General features: G+C 43.2%; 1 long non-coding RNA gene across 1 annotated transcript in view; it reads right to left on the bottom strand.

Moving 5' to 3' along the window:
• Window positions 1-21,516, bottom strand: part of LOC138741676 (uncharacterized) — an 84,985-nt gene that overhangs the window by 39,727 nt on the left and 23,742 nt on the right. The window lies entirely within an intron of this gene.

Raw genomic sequence — 21,516 nt, 5'->3', positions numbered from 1 at the left:
TCACTGGATCATACACCTCTGGTTTTCCCTTCCTGAAGTCAACAATCAGCTCCTTGGTTTTGGTGGCATTGAGTGAGAGGTTGTTGTTAGTACACCATTCAACCAATTCTTCAGCCTCCCTCCTGCATGCTGACTCATTACCCATTTTCATATAGCCCACTAATATTGTATTATCAGGAAATTTGTGAATGGTATTGCTGTTGTACTGAGCACAAATTGGGGTGTGGAGGTGAGGAAATCTAAGATCCAATTACACAGTGGGGTATTGAGGCCCAAACCTTGGAGTTTGCTAATTCGTGCCAAATGCCAAACTGTAATCAATAAAGAACATCCTGATATGTGCATGTACTGCACTAGTTAAATCAGCTATCATATCACAGAATGGAAATAATTTTTATTCATGCCACATTTTAAGAGTGTAAAGCTCATTAAGGATCTTGAGTTGAAAACTAATCAATGTTATGTTTATATTATGGGTAAAGTGGATACATAACTCAAAACCTCAATCATGTGATGATTTTTTTTCTGTACAAGATCAAATGTATACATTTTCCATTTCATTTTATTTTGTATCTGATTTAAATGAAATGAAATCTTTAGCACTAGAGTTTTGATCCACGAGTCTTATTCTTGTGGAAGATGGAGTGTTAAAGTTATCTGTAGTAGCTTCTGCTTTCTCTTAATAATGTTGAATATGAAGGAGAGTTTTTTTCAGCTTCTATTGCATGAAAGAACATTCATCTCTTGCTAGCAATTTCTAAATTTCCACGTGTGACTGGACAAATACTACTTGCCCAATTGTGCAAAATAACAGCGTAAAATTTAATAATGCTGTGATGTAAATTTTAGACCAAGCATAGATTATTCTTGCCAGCATGAAGCCTAACCTACTGGGGTAAAGCCATGAACTGCCAATCTAAATGTAGTACTTTTTGCAGACTAACTTCAGGCCATGCCTTGACCACCACGATGGGGATATAAATAATGTTCTGTATTGTAGTCAGTGTTTGTACATTTTTTTGTTTACACTTCTCTCTACTTTGTAGGTATCTCTTTCCTGTTGATGTATTGCCCTTGCTGGTGTAAGGATTGTGCCCAGTTCAAGCTGGTGTTTGGTCAGTGTTGAATCCTATAACCTTGCACATTCAACCTTTATGCAATTTTAGTCCTTCCCAACTGCAACCCCTTCCACAGAGCTTCCTCTCTGTTTATTTCTCCCCATTCCTCTACTTCTGAGCTGGGTTAAAACCGATCGCATTGGTAACATCGGGGAGTTTTGAAGAAAGGCGGAGGCCAGAAACATTCATTCTGTTTCTCCTTCCACAGTTCTGCCTTCACACACTCATTATTTGCAGCGCTTCCAATTTCTATTACAGATGAGCTAATTAACAGTCAAATGAGACTTGAAATCCAAGAATATTTGAGGTTTTGAAGACAAATCTCTCTGTTTTGAATAATAAAAAAAAAGAAATTCCAGCATCTGAAAGAAATTCCAGAGAGAACCAAGGGCAATGACTGCTTGGCAGGTCACATACTTCTTGTACACTGGTACCGATGATTTGGTGTCTCAGTCGTACAATTTATTCACAAAGGGAAGCTAGATTTATGTAGTGAGCTATGTATAGTTCTACAGAGTGGCTCCAGTCAATGCTGTAAGCATGTTCTACTTTTTAATAATCTGGCACTAAACCTGATTGCTTCTCTGTGACTGAAAACTGGAGGTTTAGGAAGGAAATGAATCAGGGAGGGTCTCTGTTAGAAGCACTTAGTGGTGAACCCTGTGCCAACATTGTGATTGTGTTTATTTAGATAATTCCGGTGCCAATGAATCCGGAAAGGAATATTTATCCAGCAATTAGTTGGTGTTACATCTGCCAGATTGGTACATTTGCTAATACCCTTGTTACCTTATTAGATGGTTGTAGGTTTGAGATCTACACCAAAATCTAACTGATAATCTGGATTAATATTCTCCTACAGTACTTAAGGATTCAACTTTATTATTCAACATAACAAAATACATCCCTGCTTAGACTATATGCCTGTTTTCACCAATATTCCAACTTATTTGCAATTTCTACCACGTGATAAAATCCCTTTTTATTGTTCATATTCTTAAAGATTCCCACTCTGACCTCTGGACAGAATCCAATCTTTGAAGTTAAGTTTTACCTTGCGTCTGGTTTTTGCATAGTTCACAAGTGATTTAATTTAATTATCGAGCAGTAATGAAATTTCCAAAACCAGTTTTAATATGTTCATGACTGAATTGCAGCATTCCTTAAATAATCCTCACAGACACTTTTTATGGAAGTCTTGGATTTGCTTGGTCCAGCTTTTCTATTCCACCAATATGAATCACCTGTAGATTGAGGGTTCTAGCCTTTCAAATTGCAATAATATTTAATTTAAAAACATTCTAAATTTGTACTGCACCTACATTGATTAAATAATATCTATTTTACCAGTGGTTCAAGGTGAAATGTTTAAAGGGAGCATAGGGGAAACTTCTTCAAAAACATATGGGGTGTAAATTGGTGGAATGGACTTGTAGGGCTAAATTGACCTGTTACAGGACTATATGTCTAAATTTAAAAAAAAAATCTTCACAGAGGGTGGTGAGAGTGTGAAACGAGCTGCCAATTGATGAATGCAGGCTCGATTTTGACACTGAAGAAAAATTTGAATAGGTTAATGGATGGGAGATGTATGGAGGGCTATGGCCTAGGACTAGGCAAAATAATAGTTCAGCATAGATTATATGGGCACAATGCCCTGTTTCTGCTGTAGTGTTCTATGGTTCTCTGGTTCATCAATGTAGAGGTGATTAATATTAACTACATGTGTTCATCATGTATGCTGCAATTTTTTTTTTTTTTTTTAAATTTCCATGTCTATATTTCCATTATGGCTTAATTGATTCTTCATATATTTATTAAGCAATGGGTGTTGATGCTGCAAAATGTTTGTTCTTAGTCATCTTAAAGAGCTGTGGCTGACCTGGGGATTCCCATTCTGAGCAACAACCTCTGATGGTGTAACAGGAAATTTGGCATCCTGCTTCAAAGTTACATGAAAATGCCAAATGTATTTACAATAAGAAAACCCTGTACCGAACAGTTCTGTCAGCAGTGAACAATGAGAAGCTGCAGGGGCTCAACAGGACAGGAAGAGAAACGGTCAGTTAATGTTTCAGATCAGGGCCCTTTATCAAGACTCAGTCATCAAACATTGACTGACAATTTCTCTCCATGGACGCTGCCTGAGCCACTGAGTCCTTCCAGATTCTTTTTGTTCATTCAAAATTCCAGCATCTCCTTGTGTTCTTCTACTTCTCTAGGCAGCCTGCTTCTATTCATATCTATCACATCTGACATAAAACAATAATGCAGCTTGTGTTTAGTATATGCCTACTGCTTACCAGTTACTTGGTAGAATGAAGCACGTGTCAATAGCTATGTTCTGCAGCTGTAAGGCACAGGGAGCAACTGAAGTATGGATCAATACAAAAGAGGAAAGACTTGGGTGGAAAATGTGCAGAAATGAAGTTATTAATTATCCTTTCTTCCATTTAGAAGTGATTAAATGCTTTTTCAAATTTGCTTTAATTCCTTGGTTCTAACCAAAGATTTTGATGCTCCATCAGAAATCTAAATGCCTACAATACTCCTAAAACTTGTTCTCCCTGGGACAGACAGATTGTTTCATGAAACAACCAAACATATTGATCAAATAAGGCCCATTAACTTGTATCCATGGTAAAACTGAATGTGAACCATGAACAATAATTGTTCAGAAAACTGTCCAGATTTTGGTTGATTATTTTTATAGAATTCCTGCAGAAATCTCAATGACACTGAAGGTTGGTATTCAAGATGAGGTGGAGAATCCAACAGTGAATTTAGGGATTAAATCATTTGAGCATTTTTTTTTGTTGAGGTGCCACAAAGGCTATTAAGTCACACAAATGGGGACAGACTTCAGCAGATCCCATATATATATTCAGTGGGAAATGGATTGAAACTCCAGCACTCTGTACTAGATGTATCTTTCAGCCTTATTTGCCTTGGGGAGCTGCAGTGACCTTTGTCAGAATATCCCAATGGGAATTGAATGGGAATCCAATTAATGTCTTAACAGAACTTGGATCCTTATTCCTGGTAGCAAATTAGTAGCTCAGAAATTCTTTGGCATTAAACATTTAGTACACAACAGTGAGTTTACGTATATTTGCAAATTATATTAAGCACAATACCAAATTTACTGAGAGCAACTACTAGTACCTAGTTTCCTACATGGATTTCCAAGTGCCTACATCTTCCTTTCATGTTTAACTGAAGCAGGAATTGTCTTCATTCTGGTGTTGTGCCGGAGTGGGACCTATGAACTCCATGGATTTAATTTGTGGATGGTGTCAGGCATTTATTATAACCACGGGAAACAACTGTATATTTCTCATTTCCTCTGCATATCAAAGAGGAGCTGGGAAGAAAATTCTGATTTTGAAAGCATGTGGTGACCTGATAGAGTTAAATAAATAAATTGATGAATGGGATAGATAGGGTATGTATAAGGAGGAGTTTAATGGGGTGGGGGGATTCACACAGAGGTTGGCTGCAATCTAGAATGAGCTGCCTGAGGAGGCAATGGAGGCAGTTATGTTCACAACATAGAACAGAACAGTACAGTTCATCCCTCAATGCTGACCCATATCCTCCTTAAAAAAAGTACAAAACCCTTTCTACCTCATAACCTATTTTTCTTCCATTCATGTGCCTGCCTAAGTGTTTCTTAAATGCCCCTAATGTTCAGTCTTTACCACCATCCCTGGCAAGGTTTTCCAGGCACCCACAACGCTCTGTGAAAAAAAAACCCTGATATCTCCCTAAACTTCCCTTCCTTCATTTTGTACACATGTTCTCTGGTGTTTGCTTTTCCTGCCCTGGGAATCAAGCGTTGGTTGTTCACCCTATCTATACCCCTCTTAATCTTGTAGACCCAAGTCTCCTCTCATCCTTCTACACTCCAAAGAAAGTAGTCCCAGCTCTGCTAACCTTGCCTCATAATACATTTTCCAATTCTGGAAACGTCCTGGTAAATCTCCTCTGCATCCTCTCCATAGCTTCCATATCCTTCCTGTAATGAGGTGTCCAGAATTCAACATAACACTCGAAGTGTGGTCTTACCAGAGATTTGCAGAGTTGCAAATCCCTTATTAATAAAGCTCAGCATCCTATAGGCCTTCTTAACTTTCCTATCAACCTGTGTGGCAACCTTGAGGAATACATGGATTTGGACCCCAAGCAAGGCCAACATCAAGGGGAGGCATTTGTGGACATTGCCCCCACAAAGGAGGTATTATGACCTCCCACCTGCAGCAGTAGCATCACTCGTCTCCACGTGATATAAGCAGCGCACTTGTTTGTTACGTCGGAGGGAGGGGGGAAGTGTGACAGCAATGGCACATGGAAGAGATTCATGGTACGTAGGGAGGCACCACCACCATCACTCTCTCACCCACTGAGAAGACCAGATTGTGCCCTCCCCTGCAGTTACCCACCCTGATTTGACTTGTTCTGACGTTGACCCTGACCCCGCACACTTAAGTAACTGACCATTAACCCTCTACTCAACCTTCTGGTTTGTCCTTCCATGATGCATCACCTCACACTCATCAGATTTGAACTCTATCTGTCACTTCTCTGCTCAACTCTCCATCCTGTCTATATCCTCCTGTAACCTTCAACAACCTTCAACTCCATCTACAACTCCTCCAACCTTCATATAATTTGCAAACTTACTAATCCATATTTCTGCCTTTTCATCAAGGACATTTATAAAAACTACAGAGAGCAAGGGTCCCAGAGTAGATCCTTGCGGTACTCCACTAGTCACTGACCTCCAGGCAGAATACATACCTTCCACTACTACTCTCTGCTTTTTACCTGAAAGCCAATTTTTCATTCACACAGCCGAAGTGCAAGGACTTTCTGAACGAGTCTCTCATGGCAGACCTTGTCAAATGTCTTGCTAAATTTAGACCGCATCTACTGCACTACTTTCATCAATTAATTTTATTGCCTCCTCAGAAAACTCAATTAGGCTTGTGAGGCACGACCTTCCCTTCTCAAAGCCATACTGACTACCCTTGAGTAGACTGTACCTCTCCAAATGCTCATGGGTCCTATCCTTAAGAATCCTCTCCAATAGTTTGCACACACTGGCATAAGCCTCACTGGTCTATCATTTACAGGATTCTCCCTAATACCTTTTTTAAACAAGGGGACTACATTTGCCATTCTCCAATCCTCCGGCAATTCCCCTGTGGCCAAAGAGGACTCAAAGATCATTGGTACTGCTCCAGTTATCTCTTCCCTCACTTCCCACAGCAACCAGGGTATATTGCGTATGGCCCTGGGTACCTATCAATGTTGATGTTTTTAAGAAGATCCAACCCTTCCACTTCCTTAATCTCCACATTGTACAACACACAAGCCTATTCTGTTGTGACCTCATCCTGATCAAGGTACTTTTCTTTTGTGAATACTGATGCCAAGTATTCATTTAGGACCTCTCCAACCTTCTCCCCCTCCTTTATCCTTTAGTTGCCTCCACCTACATTCTTGTCAATCTTCTGTTTCTCCTTAATCCTACCTGCCAAGACCTTCTCATGCCCCCTCCTAAATCCTTTCTTAAGCTTCTCCCTGGCTACCATATGCTTCTCATGAACCATTCCTATTTCCTGCTTCCTATATCTAGTGCTACCTCTTGACTAGCTCCCTCAACTGCTTCGTCAACCATGGTTCCCTTTTCCTACCATTTTTTCCCAGTCCCAGAGGGACAAACCTAACCTGAACTCAACACAAGTGGTCCTTAAACTTCCTCCACATTAGTTATGTGCTTGCGCCCTTGAACATCTGTTTCCAATTTACTCTCGCTAGTTCCTGCCACATCCAATCACAATGAGCTCTTCCCCAATTAAACACTTTCCCATTTTATCTGCTTTTATCCTGATCCAAAGCTATGCTGAAGCTCAGGGAGTTGTGGTCACTTTCACTCAATGCTCCCCCACCGAGAGGTCTGCCATCTGGCCAGGTTCATTACCCAGAATTAGATCCAGTATGGCCTCGCCTCTCGTTGGCTGATCCACATACTGTGTCACGATTCCTTCTTGAACACACCTGACAAGTTCAGCCTTTTGCAGTCAGTAGGTGCCAGTCAATATTAGGAAAGTTGAAATCACCCATAACTACAACCCTGTATTTCCTGCACCATTTCAGAATCTGTCTGCTTATCTGCTCCTCAGTGTCCTGAGGGCTATTTGGAGGCCTATAGCCAACTCCTAGAACAGTGATAGCTCCCTTCTATTTCTGACCCACACATCCCATTTCAGTGGACATTCCCTCTGCAGCATCCTCCCTTTCTATACCCATGATTCTATCCCTGACCAGTGATGCTACTTTCCTACCTTACCTCCTATTCTATTCCTTTTAAAACATCTAAACCCTGGTACCTGCATAAGGCAATCCTGCCTTTTCTCCAGCCAATTCTCTGTAACGACCACAAAATTGTAGTTACATATACTGATCCATGCTCTTAAGTTCATCCTTTTTGTTCCTAATATTCGTAGCATTGAAATAGAACATTTCAACCCCGTTAACTGGCTACATTTATGCCTGTCCTTCCTCACAAACTCAGAGCACAGAGCATGATGCTTCTGACCTTCTGCACTCAAATTTTGGTTCCCATCCCCCTGCCAACCTAGTTTAAACCCTCCCCAACTGCTCTAGCAAACCTGCCCTTTTTGTACAGGCTCAGACCTTCCCTTGAAGAGATCCCAATGATCCACAAATCTGAACCCTGGACCAACACTTCAGCCCTGCATTCATCTGCCACAACTTCCTATTCCTACCCTCTCTGGCACGTTGCTCAAGTAGCATTCCTGAGATTACCACCCTTTTTAACTTCTTACCTAACTCCTTGTACTCCTTCTTCAGGACCTCATCAATACTTCTATCTATGTAATTGCCCCCCCCCCCCCCCCACGTGGACCATGACATCTGGCTGCTCACCCTCCCCTTCTGCTGTGAACTTGATCAGCGACATCCTTGATCCTAGCACCTGGGAGGCAATATACCATCCTGGAGCCTTGATCTTGCTCACAGACCTCCTATCCACTCTCCCAATTAACGAGGCCCCAGTTACCATAGCCCTCCTCTTCTTCTTCTTTCCCTTTTGAGCTGAGGGTCCAGCCTCTGTGTCAGAGACATGACCACCACAACATCCCTGGTAGATCATTTCCCCCCACCCCCAACAGTATCCAAAACACTTTACTTATTGTTGAGGGGAACGGCCACGGGGGTGCTCTGCACTGTCTACCTATTTCCTTTCTCTCTCCTAACAGTCATCCAGTTATCTGTCTCCTGACATTGAATGGTGACTATCTCCCTGAAGCTCCTCTGCATCACTACCTCTGCCTCCCAAATGATCTGGAGTTCATCCAGCTCCAGCTCCCTGACTCGATTCCAGGATCTCCAGCTGGATGCACCTTTTGAAAGAGTAGTCATCAGGGATAATTGTGCTGTCCCAGATTTCCCAAATGCTGCAATCGGAGCATTCCACTGCCCTAGATGCTTTCTCTATTAACTCTTCCTAATTTAAATACAAAGATCATACCTTATTGGAAACAAGCTTGTCCTAAGCTCACCAAAGCTTTGTGAGCTAAAACCTATAAGTCCCACTCCTACACTGGGCCGCTCTCCACTGGCCACTCTGCTTGGGCTACCCCTCTTTTTATTTGTCACTGCCCCTTATCTTTATTACTCCTCCCACCAATCACCATTCTATTTAACCCTTAACTTGCCTTCTGCTCCCTTTTTAAATGCTCTCACCTCAAGGTTGTTTTTGACTCACACAGCTCTCCCCGAGACCCTCACTCCTTATCTTCCATTTAAGAAACATCAATACAATCACTTGAATCTCCAAAGCAAAGAAAGTAACGAACTAAATTAGGGTTACTGTGAGCAATGTGGATAAGTGCAATGGTCAGCATGGACGTGATGGGTGGAAGGGCCTGTTTCAGTGCTGTATATCTCAGTGTCTGACTCTGGTGCCATGTGGTTTTCTTGTAGATGTTTATTACATAGAAATACTACATGTCATCAAGTGAATTGACTCACCTCTGTCCTTGCTTTTACATTCTCAAGACCAGAAACAAGATAATTTAATCCTCAGGCACACTTACTGTGAACACAATCTTCAGGCTCAGAGGGTGAATTTCAGATTGTGCTGACTAGTTAAAAAAAAAGGGCCTTACACTAAACAGCAATTATCCAGAAATTTCTTATTAATTTACCACATCTATTCATTTGAAAAAAATTTAATGCTTTCTCTCTCCAACTGCATGGCTATCTATTTGCACTGTTATTTCTCCTTCAATTTACTCATGCTTAGTTAAGGACAACTTGCATTTTTACATTCTTTTATTTTAATTTTTATTTTTCACACTATGAACCATATTAACCAAAATACACACAAACATTTCCCTCTTGAATATACACAGTGTCATTTTCTCCCCTTTTTCCCCCCTCCCTCCTTCCCACCCCCTCCCCACCCACTAAATGTTCAACATATATAATACAATAAACCCATTAAACAATGTCATCATACAATGAAAATAAACAAGAAAATTATGTCATCTACTTTTACACACTGGATCATTTCATTTCGTCTTCTTCTCATTCTGTCATTTTAGGGGTTGGAGGCCGCTGTAGGCCCTCTCTGTTGTGTTCCATGTACGGTTCCCAAATTTGTTTGAATACTGTGACGTTATTTCTTAAATTATATGTTTTTTTTTCCAATAGAATACATTTATTCGTTTCTATGTACCATTGCTGTACTCTCAGGCTCTCTTCTGATTTCCAGGTTGACATTATACATTTTTTTTGCAACAGCTCAGGCTATCATAATAAATCTTTTTTGTGCTTCATTCAAATCGAGGCCTAATTCTTTACTTCTTATATAACTTAGAAGAAAGATCTCTGGAGTTTTTGGTATGTTGCATTTTGTGATTTTATTTAATACCTGATTTAGATCTTTCCAAAACCTTTCCACTTTCTCACATGCCCAAATTGCATGTACTGTTGTTCCCGTTTCCTTCTTAGAGAGAAAACATCTATCTGAGACTGTTGGGTCCCATTTATTTAACTTTTGGGGCGTAATATGTAGCCTGTGTAACCAATTATATTGCATCATGCGTAACCTTGTGTTTATTGTATTTCTCATAGTTCTGGAGCATAGCTTTTCCCATTTTTCATTTTTTATCTTTATGTTTAGATTCTTGATGTCAAACTGACTTTTGCTTTTCTAAAGGTTCGAAGTTATATTCTCCATTCCACTGTAGACTCGGGGAAATTTCTTCAAAATGTTCACATTTTCAGGTGGGAGAGAGAGTGAAACTTGTTTCTGAGAGGCATCTGAATAATTGTTTTCCTTATTTATCCATCCATCCATCTATCTATCCATTGACCCACCCATCCATCTATCTATACGTCATTTTATTTATCTTTCTATTTATTTATTTGCAACATGGTAGAAGCTGATTCTGCCCATTTAAAACCACGCCACTCAATTATCCTGCAACCCTGTATGTTTTGGAAGGTGTGAGGAGCCCCCCCAGAGAAAACGCACACAGACATGGGAACAACATATTAACTCCTTACAGACCTCACCGTATTTTAAACTGGGTCACTGGTGCTATAATAGTATTGTGTTAACCGCTCCAATAACTGTGAATGAGGAAAAGCAAGGACAAATTCAATGTAGCTCATAAGACTTACAAATTTATACATATTTAGAGAAGGCCCAAGCGAATTCAGACAGTTCACACTCCAGTCATCATCTGCACTCACCTGCTGTCCCTCCCATCCCCAAACTGGGATCTGCTTGTGGACTATTCCAACATTGACATCTATCTGTGGAAGTTTGCCCAGGTATGTCCAAGGGTATTGCAGCTTCTCTAGTGAAATTATCCCCTCAATGATGTTGGTTGGGCTTAGACTCAGTGACAATGAAAGAACAGCAACATATTTCCAGATCAGGATGATGTGCATCCTGGAGACGAGTCTACATATGGTGGTCCACATGCTCCTGAAGCCTTTGTTTTTGTTGGTGATAGAATTTGCATATTTTAAAGTAACTTATGCGAGTTGTCACTTACCAATAGCTCTTATGATATGGGCATGGATTGGCTCTTTATTCTAAGGAAGTATAAGTGAAATTAAACTTTGAAGTCATCAGCAAACAGTCCCACCTCTGTCCTTTTGGAGGAAGGAAAGTCATGGAGGAAGTAACTGAAGAGTATTCAACCAAGGAACTGCCCTAGGGAAATCCTGCAGTTAAGCCTGCGAGATTCATCTCCAACCATCCAAGTGTTTTCCACTTTGCAGACGTTAATGGCTGTTTCGCCAGGACACCTCGTGTCACACCAAGTCCAAATGGAAAGCTGATGTGAAGCGATGTCTCTAACCTCAACTCTTCAATCAAAACACAAATGTGGTACTAGTGATCAAGTTATTTAAGAGTAAATTAATAATGCTATCTCCGGCACTTTCTATCAGTTTACTGATGACTGAGATTCTTTCTGTAAATAATTAGGGAGCATTTTTTCAGTGTATTCTAGTGAAGTCAAAGTGACTTTGATACTGAAAATAATGATAATAAGTGGATTGTCATTCACCATGTACAATGTGCATATGCACCAAAATTCTTAACTTGCTGCAATCGGATGCTTTATAATTAAAAAAAACTGAAATAATATACAATAAATGACTACAGAAAGAGATAATAAATATAAAAGATAGATAGATAATAAATATTCACAGATGCATTAGTGCAAGAATAAAAGTGACATTTCAATAAGAGACAGGTCTTTTTGTAGTGCCAGGTTAGTTTATGATTAGGGTAATAAGTAGACTGTTGAAAAGTCTGATAGCTGTTGGGGAAAAAAAATACTATTCTTGAACCGAGAGGTTTTTGTATCTCCTTCCTGAAGGTAGGAGAGGGAAGAGGTTGTGATCTGGGTAATGAGGGGAGGGTCTTTTATGATGTTGGTTGCCTTCTTGAGTTGTTACGTCACATAGATATCTACAATTGATAGCTGATCTGAACCAGTAATGGTCTTGGCCACGTTTGCTCTCTTCTGCAGAACTCCGTATTCCTGGCATTGAAATTGCCAACTGAGGCCATGATGCAACCACTTTCCACATTGCACCTGTAGAAGTTTTATGGAGTATTTGCCTGTGACTTCTTAGAAAGTAGAGGTTTGGCATGCTTTCTTAATGGTTGCCTCAATGTGTTGCCTCAGTGAGACCTCCCAAGAATGTAGGTACTAACCCTCTCCATCTCTGTCCCATCAATGTGGACAGGTGCATGTTTCCTTGGCCTTACCTTTCTGAAATCCACAATAACTCCTTGGTCTTGTTGACATTTAGAGCGAGATTAATTTTCAGGCCCCACCTAACCAGATTCTCAATATCCATCTTGTATTCTGACTCATTATTTTCCATTATTCGGCCAGCAATGGTGGTGTTGTCAATAAATTCATAGATTGCATTGAAGTCAAATTTGTCCCCTCAATAATGATTGTATCAAGGATAGAGCAGGGAACTAGTGAAGAGCAGATGATTTGCACTTTTTGAGGTCTTCAATGAGAAAGTCAAGGATCCAGATGCATAAAAACAAAAAGAATCTCAGATTCTTTAGTCTGATCTTTTAAGTTTTGCAGGTGTTATAGTGTTGAACACTGAGCTAGATCTAGATGTGTAACAATGGTGTAACAATGGTGTATGGTCACAACATGATAGAAAAAGGCGTTAAAATGGAAATGATTGAACCCAGGGAAGAGAATGTTACATCCATTGCTTTTAGTAAATCATATGAAATTATTAATGCTCCTAGAATCTGCCTCTAGATATCTGATATGGTGATGATGTAATTTTCACTGGTGGACACCATCACCCATTTTCCATGGATGCCATTTTGAGAATCTGTAGTATTCAATGCAAAATTAAATACTGAACCAAGAGACGGGAGTACTTTGTCCCCTATCCCTTTCTTCATGTTAGCTGTGTCTGGGGTATTAGCAACGACCACATTTTAAAGAAACTTTCAGCTTAAACTTTTCATGTATTTCTTCTTAATTTTAACTTTTCATTATTGTAAAATAATTTACAGCTATCTAATGGATTTTAACTGAATTTATTAGTTTCTGTTTTTTTAAAATAATGATTTTTTTAATTATCTAAATCTATTTGGATTTATTTTGGACATTTCTAAATATCAAACTAGCACCAGAGGACTTTAACATCACCAAACTGTCAGAGACCATGAGGAGAGGACTGAGACAGAGCCTTTATCTTCACTACCTGAGGCCTAAAGAGCACACATGGGTCAACCCATTTTGCAGAAGCCATAGAATGGAGGGCTCCAACAAAGCCTATGGCATGGTGCCTTTCTTGCTAAGAGGGCCACAGAGGACTAAGCACAGGAAACAAAATGACCCATTAATGGTGGGGGAGGGGGGAAATAATCATGGAAGCTCAACATGGCAGGAAGATATTATCACAGCTCTTCATGGTTGCTTCTGATTAGGAAATCCAAGGTACTTATATTATCTAGCTTGGAAAGACATTATGGAAGATATCTGCAAGATTGAAGAGACTTGATTTAAAATAAAAGTCATATCTAAGTGATGTAAAGTAGATCACCAGGGATATAAAGAGTTGCATATTTTGAAATTCTACAACAAAGGAGGTGGTATAATTTCAGCATCGTGGGAATGTGTAGCGATGTGACACAATACTGAAATAATATTTCACAGGGAATGCTGTTTCAAAGGGCAACTCATGTGTTTTCAGCTTTGCTGACTCACAGCTGAGTGCCATGTCAATCATTCTTCTGGTATTTCTCAGTAATGTTGTCAATTAAGAATTGGATTGAAAATATCTCAGATTCATTTCACATAGGTTCTTACAACCAGAGAGAATTAGAGGGACTCACCCTATTTTTCTATTCTGAGTTAAAACTCTGGCAGGACCGTGTCTGAACTCACTCTGCTAGCTGGACAGCCCAGCAAGCCTCCACTCCATCTTGCCTAATAATCCTTATCAAGCCTGCAGGCCTCTAAGTGGATTAAAGCAGATGCAGAGTCTGAATGTCCAGATTAATGTTTGCAACTATACAGTGAATAAGGATTCATGAGGATTTGGGAACAGAGGATAAAAATGAACTACCATTACCATGGTAACCATGCAAACCTAGTACCATGAATAAGTCTATATACATTAGGTAGAACTTGAAAGAGAAATGGTCACACTGAGGGTCACATTTCCTTCACCAGTCTAGCGGTTATGCCAATATGTGATCTTCGTTTATAGAATAGAATTTTCTTGATAAAACCTCCTTTTGCAGTGACATTAAAACATTATAGAAAAATGTTAAAATATCTACTTATTTGAAGTAGTTTTATTTTTAAAATGGTCTGAATGTCAGAGGTATCCAGCAGCGTTTGAAGGTCCTTGCAACTTTGGCTGGCAGACAGTAAGAGTGTTGATGCTTTGCTTGTTTTAAAGTGGTAACAGGGGTTTCTTTCCACCAGTTTTGCCAGCTCTCGTGTTTCTTTCTAGAGTCTAGGATGCTTTGGGCTGGAAAAATACATCCTCTGCAGGCAGATCAGATGAGACCGGGTGTGGGGTGATCCAGATAGTGAGAGCAGGTATCTGGCCCATCCCAGCAAGATCTGACTTGATATACAGGTCAAAGGATCATTAAGAAAATAGTCTAGAATAATGACGAAACCTCTATGGCATATGAGCGGGAGAGATTGCTCAAAGATGTGATGTGCACTAAAATATATTGTAGCAAAATTTTGAAACATCAGTTTCTGATGTAAAGGGCCAAATTCTGTAGAGTTCGGTGATGCACGGCTGCAGCAGGAAGCAGACACAAAACTCGAGAAAGACTGTACAACAGGCTTTATTCAGTTAAAAGTCTCTACAACAGTGGTAGTTGCACTGGTAACTCCAGAGTGACTGCTCGGGAGGGGCCAGCTCAGGATTATATCCTGGGCGGTTGATTGACAGCCAGCTGGGTGGAATTAGGTCTATTCAGGTTGGCTGATTGACAGTCGGCCAGGTGTGATCTGTCCTCCGGTTATCTTCTTGCAGGTACAGAGATCGCCCCCTGCAGTAGGCTAGTGGTGTGTCACCACATTCACCCTCTTCTTTAAAATTGTCCCAGGTGAGGGGGGGGGGGGGGTTCAGCAACATTCTTAGGTGGGAAATGTGTAGTTACAGGTTTAGACGGTCTGGCGGCCGGCGGAGTCTTTGTGACCATCTCAGGGTTGGCTCCTGGTCAAAGGTCAGCGAGGATGTGCTGGGAGGCCTAGACGGGGCGGCTAGGGCGGGTGGTGGGGTGGTTGGCGTGGCACAGCGTGGTGGGGTGGTCGGGACTGACTGGATCAGCAGTCGTCACCCGCGGCGCAGGTATGCAATGACTGTTCGTGATGGAGAAGACACATCAGGCCGACTTGGTCCTGGGGCAGTGGAAGCTGCTGTGTCGAGGTAGGTGCTCCCACTGAGGCTAGATCTCTGGTTGAGACAGTATCTTCCCAGCCATTTGGGGTACCTGATGTAGGTGTAGTTGTGATTGGCATGTAGGAGGAACACCTGCTCGATCAGGGGGGGGTCGGCCTTGTGGGCCCGTGCATGTTTACGCAGGAGCACCCGTCCCAGAGACATGAGCCATGCTGGGAGGGAGATTCCAGTCGCCAATTTTCTGGGGTATGAAAAATGGAGGATCTCGTTGGTAGCTGTGCACGTGAGTGACCTGATGGCGTGGAGCGCCTTGGAGAGGGCATCCTGGCAGTAGTCCACGGACAGGTCTTTTGACTTAAGGGCTAGGAGTACTGCCTTCCAGATCACCCTGTTTTCGCGCTCCACCTGCCCATTGCCCCTCGGGTTGTAACTAGTCATGTGACTAGTTCCAATGCCCCTTGCTCTCATGTACTGGCGCAGCTCCTCACTCATGAAGCTGGACCCCTGGTCGCTGTGGATGAACGCAGAGTAGTCGAACAGAGTGAAGAACTGTATCAGTGCCCTGATGACGATGGCTGTGGAGGTGTCTGGGCATGGGATGGCGAAGGGAAAATGGGAGTACTCGTCTATCACTGTGAGGAAGTAGACTTTCCGGTTTGTGGAAGGCAGGGGGCCCTTGAAGTCAATACTGAGGTGTTCAAAGGGCCGAGTGGCCTTCGTGGCATGGGCTTGGGGTGGGCGGAAGAAGCAGGGCTTGCATTCCGCACAGACCTGGCATGCCTCGGTCATGGTCCGGACTTCCTGGACGGTGTATGGGAGGCTCCAGGACTTGATGAAATGATAGAGGTGTTTGATGCCTGGATGGCAGAGGGATTCGTGCAGTGCCTGCAGTTGGTGGGTCTGGGCCGAAGCGCAGCTTCGGGATAGGGCGTCGGGGGAGTTGTTGAACTTCCCTGGTTGGTACTGGACGTCGTAGCTAAATGTTGCTAGCTTGACTCTCCAGCACAAGATCTTGTTATTTTTGATCTTGCCTTTGTGCGTGTTGCTGAACATGAACGCCACTGCACACTGGTCAGTGAGAAGGGTGAATCTCCTGCCTCCCAGGTAGTGATGCCAGTGGCGAACTGCTTCCACAATAGCTTAGGCCTCCTTTTCAATGACGGAGTGCCTGAGCTTGAGAAGAAGGCAACGGGTCTCCCCTCCTGGTTGAGGATGGTAGCAAGGGCCACATCTGAGGCACCGCACTCCACCTGGAATGTGGAGTTCTCGTCCACTGCATGCATCGTGGCATCTGCAATGTCCTCCTTGATGCAGGTAAAGGCTGCCTGCGTCTCGGGTGGGAGGGGAAAGGTGGTGGCCTGGGCCAGTGGGCGGACCTTGTCTGAGAAGTGGGGAACCCACTGGGAATAATAAGAAAAGAGGCTAAGGCACCTGCAGAGGAGGGATAGCTCCATTAATGAGCTCATGCACTCTGGATCGGGGCTGATGACACCATGTGCCATGATGTACCTAAGGATGGTGAGACAGGTGGTGCTGAACACACACCTCCTTGTTATAAGTGAGGTTCAGCTCCTCGGCCGTCTGGATAAATCTCTCCATGTTGGCATTGTGGTCCTGCTGGTCATGGCCACAGATGGTGACATTGTCCAGATATGGGAAGGTCACTCTCAACTTGTGCCGGTATACCATGCGGTCCATTTTGCGCTGGAAGACAGAGACCCCATTAGTGACCCTGAACAGAACCCAGTGGAACTGGTAAAGATGCCTGTCTGCCTCGAAGGCGGTGTAGGGCTTATCCTGTGCATGGATCAGGAGCTGATGATAGGCTGACTTCAGGTCGATTGTGGAGAAGACCCTGTAGCAGGCTTTCTCATTGACCATGTCAGCTATCCTGGGTAAGGGGTAGGCATCCAGCTGGGTGTACCGGTTAATGGTCTGACTGTAGTCTATGACTTGCTGCCCCCTTTGACCACCAGGACTTGGGCTCTCCATGGGCTGGTTCTAGGTTCTATGATGCCCTCCGCCAAGAGCCGCTTTACCTCCGCTTCAATGAATTTTCTATCAGCTGCGCAACAGCGCCTGCTTCTGGCTGATATCTGTTTGCAGTCTGGCGTGAGGTAGGAGAAGAGGGCGGGAGGCATGATGTGCAGTGTGGAGAGGCCGCAGGTGGGCTGCGGCTGGTCGGACGGCACGCTGTGAAGTGTGAGCATGGTTTGGGGCTCACCGAAGGTGAGGGTGATGCTTTTTAGGTGCCACTGGAAATCTAAGCCAAGAGGACCAGGACACAGAGTTTGGACACCACCAGGAGTCTGAACCTGTTGTATGTCTTCCCCCCCACCCCCCACTCCCCCACAGTCAGGTCAACGGAGCAGTGCCCGAGAGTTTTTATGGAGCGGTCCTGGGTGGTGAAAGCAATAGCAAAAAGTTTGTAGGGTATACTTTAAGTCTGAACGTTCGGGCCACATTCGGGTGCATGAAGCTCTCGGTGCTGCCACTGTCGAATAGGCATTTTGTTACCTGACCGTTAATAGCAACGTCCATCATGGAGCGCCCGAGGCCATCTGGGATGTCCCTCTTTAGTGTAGTGGCCGCTAGGACCATCTCGTGATCCGAGTTGCTGCTTCCCGATGGTTGAGGCGAGTGGCAGCCAGTGGCGTCCTTCACCGGTGTGGAGTTCGTCGATGGAGGTGAGTGGTGGTCAGTGGCATCCGCAGGTGTGTTGGGAGGGCGGTCTGGTCGGTGCCCGTGTTGACCACGTTGTCGACCTCGTATTCGCCTTGTTCTGGGTGGGAGGTAGGGTTGTGTGTTGCGTCGGGCCGATAGGCCCAAGATGGCGGCGGTGCTTTGCCAATGCAAGATGGTGATACCCCGTGGGTGGGCGTGGCAGCGGCATGGCTGGCTCTACCCATCGGTCGTGGTGACTGCTCGGGGGGAGGTGACATCATCATGCTCTGCATCGGCGGATGTGACATCATCTGTGGCGGTGGAAGTGATGTCTTTGCTGGCCTTGGCTGAGTCTTTGGGAAGGCCGGTGCTCGTGATGAGCACGCAGTGGTAATACCAGTCGGGGCCGGAAGTAGCGCTGGCGAGGAGGGCAGAAGTTGCTAGGTGAGTTATGGCGGCGCCCAGCCCTCGGACGTGGCGGCTTCCCAGGGGGTAGCAAGGTGATCATAGAGGGCCGCTGAGCTGCCGGAGGGCCTCGAGAGGCATACTTTTGCATAGTGGCCTTTCTTGCCACATCGTGAACAGAATTAGTTTCTTGCCAGGCAGTTTTGGTGCGCACGTTGATCTGACCCACACCGGGACCCACAGTACTTACATGAGCACAGGGCGCCTGTGGCTGCGATGTGTTCTCCTACCAGCGGTTCCTGAGTCATGGCTGCTGTCTGGGCTGTCCATGCGGAGGCTTGGAGGGGGAAGTCGGGAGTCAAAGGCGTCGGCGTGGAGAGCTACAGCCCCCAAGGAGCGGACTACCTCTATAGTTCAGGCCGGGAGTAGATATCGTCTTCTAGTAATTTCTGGCGGGCGGCTCTCAAGCACAGACCTCGAACACAGGCATCTCTGACCAATCTCTTGACTTCCTTTTCGTTCACCCCAGTCTCTGCCAGGCACAGACGAGCTAGCTCACACAGGGCTCCAAGGTAGGCTTCAGCTGTCTCATCCGGCTGCTGGACCCGAATGCTCAGGAGGTATCTGGTGTAGCCCACGTTCATTGGGGGCTTGTACATAGCCTCCAGGGTAGCCATCGCTTCCGGGTACTCTGTGCAGCCTTTGAGGGCCTGGAAGGGACGGGGACCCAACTTCGTGCAGAGCACCATGAATTTCTTATGATGCGTGTTTATCACGACGGAGTGGGCCTGGATGACTGCCTCGACCGCGTGCTCCAGATTTCGAAATGTACTTGGACTTCCGGGTGGCGAGGGTCGATCTCTAGGCTCCCGATGATTAGGAGCTTTTCCATAGCAGGTCTCAAATTTTAACTAAATAAATTGTGATGCACGGCTGCAGCAGTAAACAGACACAAAACTCGAGAAAGTCTGTACAACGGGCTTTATTCAGTTAAAAGTGTCTGCTACAGTGGAAGCTGCACTGGTAACTCTGGAGTGACTGCTCGGGAGGGGCCAGCTCAGAATTATATCCCGGTCGGTTGATTGACAGCCGGCCGGGTGGAGTTAGGTCTATTCAGGTCGACTGATTGACAGCCGGCCAGGTACGGTCTGGCCTCTGGATATGTTCCTGCAGGTACAGAGATCGCCCCTTGCAGTAGGCTAGTGGTGTATCATCACAAGTTCCCATCATGCAATAGCCAGTCTGGTAATACTGAGGCTCTAAAGGACCAAATAGAATGTTTAACTATTATAGTAGTTTATTTTTTTATGTTAAAACAGAACCTTTGGGAATGTGGCTTTACAAACACAGATCAAAAGAAAAGAACATTATTGGCACAGGAAATAAATCCTCTGCTTGATGACGTTAATACTTTCTAACTCAGTATCCAGTAAAAGTAATGACATCCCCAAGATTTATGAAAGCAACAGGTCCTTCTCAATGTTCAGTTGGAATGCACGTGTTGATATACATGCTTGGCTGTGAGTTTGTCTACAAATTTAGCCTATATACACTGTGTACTATACCTTGTCATGCCTTAGGAGCGGTTTATATTATCTCTTGGAGTCTTTTTTTTTAAAAACTATTCCTTCTTACAACTTGGCCAATGTTAAAGGGAAGAAGTAAAAGAGGTAATGGGAAGAGAAAGAGAGGGAAAGGGATGATGGAATGGAGTGAAAGATGTTTCCTGTTGCAGATTTCTTTTGACAAAGCTATCTGGCTATGTCTCAGAACAATCCATCACTTCCATTTTCCTCTGTACTTCTCCTAACATCATCATTCTCCTACCACTGGCAGGCACGATGGGTAAATGTAGTGCCCAATTAATCTATTAACCAGACATCTTTGGGGTATTGGAAGAAATTATAAGACTCTGGAGAAACACATTCAAAGATATGAAGATGGAGGAGGAGATGAGGTGAACCTTGACCTCCTTCAGGCATGGAGTGTTGATTTTGCTTGACAGATGTGCCTGGATTGATGCAGACTGCATCTGGGAACTATTGCACTTTGCTTTCACTCTTTATCTCCTCCCTTTTTTCTCTTCTCACTGTACTTACACTCCTTCCCATACCTCACATCCCATCCCTCTGACCAGTCACCATTTTACTCCCTCTTATCTGCATATCCTCTTTCAAAGTAATTTATTTCTATCCAGCCCCATCCCTGTCTCTCTGTTTATCATTCCCTCTTCTTCAAATGCCTTCTCTCGGCATCTCACCATCTCTTCCTCTCACCCACAGTGTTTTCCATGTGTAGTATTTAGAAATGTTGATATTCCATTATTGTACTAGAATGTAATAAACATTGCAATAAACATTTTGTATATTTAAAACATTAATAGCAATTACTTTTTAAACATTTGAGATCCTTAAGTGTAATGTTGAAAATGTTGGTAATGTTGTTTTACAGTATGTTGTTATGTCCTTAAGTTAATGCGAACTGATAAAATTACTTTCCTCCAGATTTTGATTAATAAACTGGTTGAAATTTTGTTGTGTTTCCATATTATCCATTTTGAATCAAGTGTTTTGCAATATTATTATATTTTAAAATTTCTTTTACAATCTTAGTTAAATTTGGAAGTATCCCTTGGAGACTTGGAGAGTAGTTGGTCTCAAAATCTAAATGAAGCACCTATTGACAAGCCCTTTCAACTTATATCAGAGGATTCTATAATCATGAAAATGTATAACAGTCAAGGAGACCATTCAGCCCATTTAGCTAGCATAAACAGCTGCCCAGACTAATTTCAGATTCAGTTCTTAGTTCAAACTCTGAGGGTTCTGTTTCACCACATTCAGAGCATAAATTC

The sequence above is a fragment of the Narcine bancroftii genome, chromosome 8, assembly GCF_036971445.1.
Source record: "Narcine bancroftii isolate sNarBan1 chromosome 8, sNarBan1.hap1, whole genome shotgun sequence".
Classification (NCBI taxonomy): domain Eukaryota; kingdom Metazoa; phylum Chordata; class Chondrichthyes; order Torpediniformes; family Narcinidae; genus Narcine; species Narcine bancroftii.
The sequence above is the reverse complement of the archived record's forward strand: the minus strand, read 5'-3'. Positions and strand labels throughout refer to the sequence as shown.